Source organism: Stegodyphus dumicola, chromosome 8 (genome assembly GCF_044657685.1).
Source record: "Stegodyphus dumicola isolate Sdum_Otavi_A_Nest chromosome 8, ASM4465768v1".
NCBI lineage: Eukaryota > Metazoa > Arthropoda > Arachnida > Araneae > Eresidae > Stegodyphus > Stegodyphus dumicola.
In genome coordinates, this window is record NC_140775.1 from 193310437 (window position 1) to 193317434 (window position 6998).

Consider the following 6998-nt stretch of genomic DNA (forward strand, 5'->3'; position numbering starts at 1 on the left):
CCATATAAATTCGATAAGGTATGAGTCAAGATGATGACGGGCTGTTCCTCTCTGTTTTTTGTTGCGTCATTTGGATGAGCCCCACATGCGCTCTACATGTTGTGTGTGAACGCCCGTGTTGGGATCCACAAAGTTATATTTGTGATTAACAGTTCCATGCAGAAATCCAGCATTTTCGAACTCACTTGTATTGTATCCTTTCCAGCAATTCGAATAAATGATGCTTCCTTCCTTGATATTTTCGCAAATTTTTTCCATGAGGGTAACGGCGCTTCTGTTAGGTACAGTAACCAAAAAAATTTTCTTTCTTTTCTCGGCAAATTCCGCCGAAAACCCATTGCTGTGGTAGTACACGCCCCATAACACATAGGGTTGCCGTAAGTAGGGTCACCAAATTTGGCGATTTATGCGAATTGGTTGCATTAATACGTAAGTACCACAATAACTCATAATACAAGGAGATACAATTCAACAATATAACAAGATATCTAGTTCTGAAGAGAGCGAAGAAAAAATATAAAATGCAGATACTATTAAAATACTAAAATATACCATTAATAATTAAACTATTAATTACTTCTATAATAGAAAGTAAACCAACTTAATAATAATAATATAGAAAAAGAAAAGACAAAAGATAAAATTAAAAAATCTTTAAGTTTTTAGATATTATATTACGCCTCAAAAGGGAGTTTTTTAACGTTTTGTCCGTTACCTTTATTTATTAAATACCATGTTCTTCGCACTTAAAACATAAAACTCAAATCAATCGCAATATCGTAAAATAATTGAAAAAGAGCATACTTTAGAATTTCCGATACACAGTCTCGCGCGCTGGAGATGAAATTTCCATACAGTGTTGCCATTGCTCGCTTTGAAATCTTAACCTTTTATGAGTTTCTTAAGCAAAAACGCATAAATGCTTTACAAAATATGAAATGGATAATGAAACAAAGTGCAAATTCAGGCTTTCAGATGCCCATATTCGGGTGGAGGCGTAAGTTATTCAAAATTGGATGGCTCTAGGTACCGTTGTTTCATCACAACGCGAGAAACATGCATACATTTATGCAGCTTCTTCATTATTTAATTTATTGAAATGTAATACAGGACGAAAATATTTGGTGGCAACAATATGAAAAGTGATTCAGACTTTTAAAGTTTTCGACACAGAACGGCAAAACGAAATTAATAACCCTTCTGGATTAAAAAAGGAAATAATACTTAATAATCTTATATATATGCGGCTTAAGTGTCTCTTTGTCGCCGATAGTTTATTGGTTGCTTGCGTAACTGTACCAGCCAATGAGGTTAAGTTGCCACGGCATTCAAATAGTCTATATACACTGATACCATACATGCAGTTATTGTTTTAATTAAATTATCATGGTATTTAAGAACATTTAAATATTTTTAATCCATACAATTGTTGCTTTATTATGCATTTAACTATATTTACATATGAATTACCTAGAAACTTGCAAACGTTCAGAAATGAAAAGAGACGAAACCAACTAAGGAGTTGTGCGTAGTACATCTCATCAGGTAGGTTTACCCAAACTCCTACGCTAAATATCCTTTCGCGTAAAGTGTTTAAAATTTTGCTCGATTTTATTCCGACATTGTATTTTGAACGACATTGTATTGAACTGAATTTTCAGCTGAAAGCAAATTAAGCGTGTCAGGGGAAACGTGAACATTTGTTTGCATTAGCAATCATCTGTTTTTGAAATGGTTTACAACTGAACGCAAAAGTTCGTGAAAGAACGGACGTAAAATTAAAAATAATGGATAGTCCTCTGCAAGGGCGAGCTTAAAAATGATGGAAAGATCTACACAAGAAATGTTGTGTACAAAGAGATCTTTGACAGGTGAATTAACAGGTAGCTGTTAAGAAATGTAACGCCAGTGGCGGTTTCCTTCATTGCACTCTACTTTAAGCAATTAAGCAAGTTGAAGGGGAGAAACCCCGTGGGGCAGTAAGCAAAGGGCCGTCCTCGCCGCCTCCCCGGGGTAATTCAGTTTGAATTAGCCGACACCTTTGCACAAATCATTTTAATTACAATTTACAACATCTAGAACATTTCTAGTACTGTTATAGAGGGAAAATGACACATTAACAGTACGATATATCAATACATAGATAATGCACAGAATAATACAATGATACATAAAAGATTAAACTCCAATCATAAATATTAATACTAAAAGTTCAAAGAACGCAAGTAATAGTAATTTTTTAAAGATTCGCGCAAGTAGTAGTAAAGTCGCGCAAATAGTAGTAAATTTTTAAACATTCAGACATGGAAAGCTATGTCCAATTTTATTCGTAAGAAAATTATTCGTATCTAGTTATTCAAAAACGATGTGAAAGCCATGTTTTCTATATCTAAAGCTATGATAGGTGCTATTGTCAACAAGAAAGGAAAACAAATATCAAAGTTTGATTTCAAGTGGAAAAAATGTTCCAAATACGTATCCAAGGAGAAAAAGGAATGTTTCGAACGCTGCGAAGATTAGATCTTTAAAGTTAAAAAAAAAAAAAAAAATCCACCAAGTACAGTTGCAAAATCATTAACATGCTCAGAGTTGACTGTAAACAAGGTGATTAATGCTAATTAGAAGCTAAAACGGTACTTACGTATTAACGCAACCAGGCCAAAATTCGCATAAATTGCCAAATTTGGCGACCCTACTTACGGCAACCCTACCTGTTATACGTAGTTTTGTAAAAAGAGCATGTGGAGATTCACAAAATTTTCCTGCATTTTCGTGCAAATTTTTGTAATTTATGAGAAAATAGCAGTGTAGATGGATAAACTCAAGAGTGTGCGCAATGCCATTTTTGTTCAATTCTGGGATTTTTTTTAAGTAAAAATAAGTCGACGTGTACATGGTTATGGCGAATACGGTTTTCAATCAGTGCTAAAAGCAATAGCCAAAAGATTTCCGCCGAAAAAATAATTCTGCAACTTATTGAAATTCGAAACCGGAAGGGTTTAATTGCTATTTTATATTTTAAAACAAAATAATATAAAAAACTGTATTAAAAATTATCTGTAATTAATAAATGTACATTTTCTTTCTATTCATACTTTTTTACTCAAACTTACAAATCGCGCCAACCTGGTTGCGATAATACGCAAGTACCGCTAAAACAGGCTAAAAAAAACGTAATGTTCATCGTCTTTCTCCACGACATTTATTAGATAAACGCAGAACGCGCTGCAGAATTCTTTAGAAAAACTATTGGTTAATCTTTCAATTATGGTAACTTGGCGATTTTTTGGCGAAAATTTGGCGACGAACCCTGCTACAGCAACCTGCTAGTTTTTATTTGGACGCCATTTTGTTTTCACGAAGTAAAGGCATTTTTTTTTTTTTTTTCCTTCCTCAACATTTTTTTACAACAATCTGTTAGCCGAATTACGCTTATGCTAGAACTTTTATGGAACAAAAGTGCTTAATCATGACGAAGATTAGGTGCGAAATTGGGACAAAGTGGAGAATCGTCCACTGCTTGCCGCGTTTTTAAGAACTGCACATACACGGTATCATTCATGTACACCTCGACCTATTTTCACTTAAAAAAAAAAATCCTAGAATTGCACAAAAATGGAATTGCGCACACTCTTGACTTTATCCATGTACACTGCTAAAGTCCTAGCTAGTAACCTTTAACGCCGTACCAAAATGTCGCCAAACTACCTGTTACCATATTCTAAAAATTAGCCAAACCATTAATCCGAACAAAAATGGGAAAATCTTGTCTTAATAGATGAATCTTTGGTGTATTTAAATGACTTCAATAAAAAGAGATCCATTTGTTATCATCAAAAAGGAGAAACAAATCTTAAAACATGATTCAAAGAATCTAAAGGAAGTTTTTCAAAAGGATTTGTGATTTCTGCTGGTTTTTTTCAAATAACGGCAAATTAAAAATAAAGAGGGTTGTGAAAAATGTTAAGATCAATTCCACATGTTATCAGGAACATATTTCATACACAATTTTCAAGTCTGAAATATCTTCTCTTTACCTACAGTGCCATTAATCAGTAGTATTGCATCAAAACAAAGCAAGTAGCGATACGTCAAAATCCACTGTTAATTTCCTGGAAAGAAAATGGATCATGAAGCGGGTATCAAAGTCCTAACCTACACACATATCTTTACTAAATCTCCTGATGGACCCATGGATTTTTGCTTAATAATTCTCCTTACTAAATCTCCTGATCAATGGATATTTGCTTTTTGTGGACTTGACTAAACGTCTACCTTGGATTTAGAAAACCCTCCTTGGATTTGGAAAGTTGGAATGGAGTAAAATACCTCTTTTTAATACTAAAAAAAGGCTTTACTGCCTTAAAAATTACGGCGTAGAAAGATAGTGAATGAGAAATCAAATGGAACATTTAAAACACAAATATTTTAGGTAAAATATTTTTATAAATACAATGAAAATCATTTAAAAATTGTGCTACCAGCCATTGTGTATTACGCCCAAAGATTTTATATAACGTTTTTTATATTACACACGCACGTTTCGAGAGCATTTGGGCTAAACGCCTCTTAAGATAGGATCGCATAAAATATATCTTGCGATACTACAACGGGCCTTATTTTTTTGGAAATTACGGCGTAGAAAGATAGTGAAACAACATGGCACTTTAAAAACTGTTTAAGCAGAATATTTTAAACACAAAAGTGTTATGTAACGTATTTCTGTAAACAATGAAAATAATCTAAAAATGCGCGATCTAAAGCCATATATTATTATTTACGCGTTTCGCCCTAAGACACTACAGCAGTGCTCCGTAACCGGTGTGCCATGAGTAGGATATAGGTGTGCCGCAATCAAATACATGTATTTGACATTTTGCAATTTTTTATCATATATTTAATACACAAAGACAATTTTTTCCCTTAATAATGTCTATTTTAAATGTTTTTATATATTTCACTGTTGTGTGGTTGTGTGTGTGATTGTAAGTGTGTCAGCATTTGAATTTTTTCGGCACTTCCTTGATAACTCGGAACTCTAAAATACATAACTTTTTTTTAAGCGCAGGTATCACATTGATAATTATTATGATTGCATATAAATAAATATGTTATGGTTTTATAATTGTATATTTTTCAAATTAAAAACAAAAATTTATTGTAAATTTTGTGTATAAATCAATACATATATACATTAGCTTTTGGAACTACAGGGAAGGGAGGACTTGGCTCGTAATTGGCTGTAAGGAAAACTGGCTCGTATTAACACTTTACACATGTGGGGGGGGGGAAACTACGGAAACTCCCACGCAGCCAGCCTGTTTGCGGGACTCGAACCTAGGACCGAACTACTAGGGGTCAAGGACTTTACCGCTCGGCCACTGGTGAGCCTAAAGCCATATATCTAAAGATTTTATTTAACTACTTTGGTACTTTTCCTTTTCGCCGTGGCAAATCTCGCCAAGCAAACTTTATTGGCGACAAAACACACATTATACACATAAAAAATGTAGACAAACGTTAGTTCCAAGAAATTTTATTGTAATTTTTTATTTATTTTTTTTTAATGTCATTTAAAATTTTGTAAAAAGGCCAATAAATAAAGACAATAAATATTTTAAAAGAATTTAAAAATTTACTATGCTTTCATTGTAAAACATCCTGATTCGCCGGTTCATATCCCGTGAACTTAGTGCACGAATTATTTCCATTCTTACGAATAGCTTACTCAAAAATTATGTAAAACCGAAGTGCTTTACTTCGCTAGTGCATTCTCATTAGAGTTGATGAATTTAATCCTTGACTTTTCTTATATTTTTGCTATCAGGTGAGGGGTGTGATTGCATCCTAATTGATTTAACTACTGCCCGCGAATGGCCTTAGGGCATAAAACTGAACTAACTGGTAAAAATTCTATGAATTTGAAAGAAACAATCAATCTGATAAGAAATGGCTGCGACTTGTTTTGAAAATGAGGCGTAAAAGATTACCAGCGAGGATATTCCGTACAGCATCGGTTGTACCATTATTGGCGACTTTATCGCCTGCGCCGGCAAAACGGAAAAGTACCACTGCTTTTTATACCAAAATTGTACACCAAATTAACGGTACAGTATTAACCTTTAACATTAATGAAATGAAGTATTTCGATTTTATATTACTCAAAAAAGTTTACACTACTTGGGATACATTACTCAAAAGGGTAAAATCCTAGTATACGGTGCAGCCTTGGCGCGACTTTGAAAATTATCGCCAACACCAAAAATGATCCAAAGAACGTCTATATATATATTATACACACATAGTATATATACCATATACATACTATATGTTTAACTGTACATTTTCTTTGAATGACCCGTTAACTACTCACCGTATATGTCCCATTTTTACTGCTCGTCATAAAGTAGCCAAATCCCGTGTGCACCGGATACTAGGATTAAACCCTCAAAAGTTTATATTACTTTAATTATTAAAGTAATGTAAATTTAAAAGTTTACATTACTTTACATTATTTGGGTTGTAGAAAACAAGCGATTCGCACATTAAAATCTGCTGTCGTGTGTTTTATATATAATCTGTGAATAATGGTTTCGATATTTATGCATCTAAACATACGCTTAATTACTTAACAGAAATTCTGCCTACATTAAAATGGTTTTGCGCTGATATTGCAAATGGAAGCTATTTTATGTTGCAGACGTAAACTTATTTACTGTAATAAACAAATGCGGTCAATCTTCGGATTATGGTAATTTGGCGATTTTTTGGGGAAACTTTGACGACCAACCCTGCTACAGCAACCTGCTACTTTTTTTTTGGACGCCATTTTGTTTTTACGAAATAAAAGCATTTTTGGTAAAATCCTAGTATACGGTGCAGCCTTGGCGCGATTTTGAAAATTATCGCCAACTCCAAAATGACCCGTTCAACTACTCATCGTATATGTCCCGTTTACTGCTCATCATAAAGTCGCCAAAAGTAGCCAAATCCCTGTG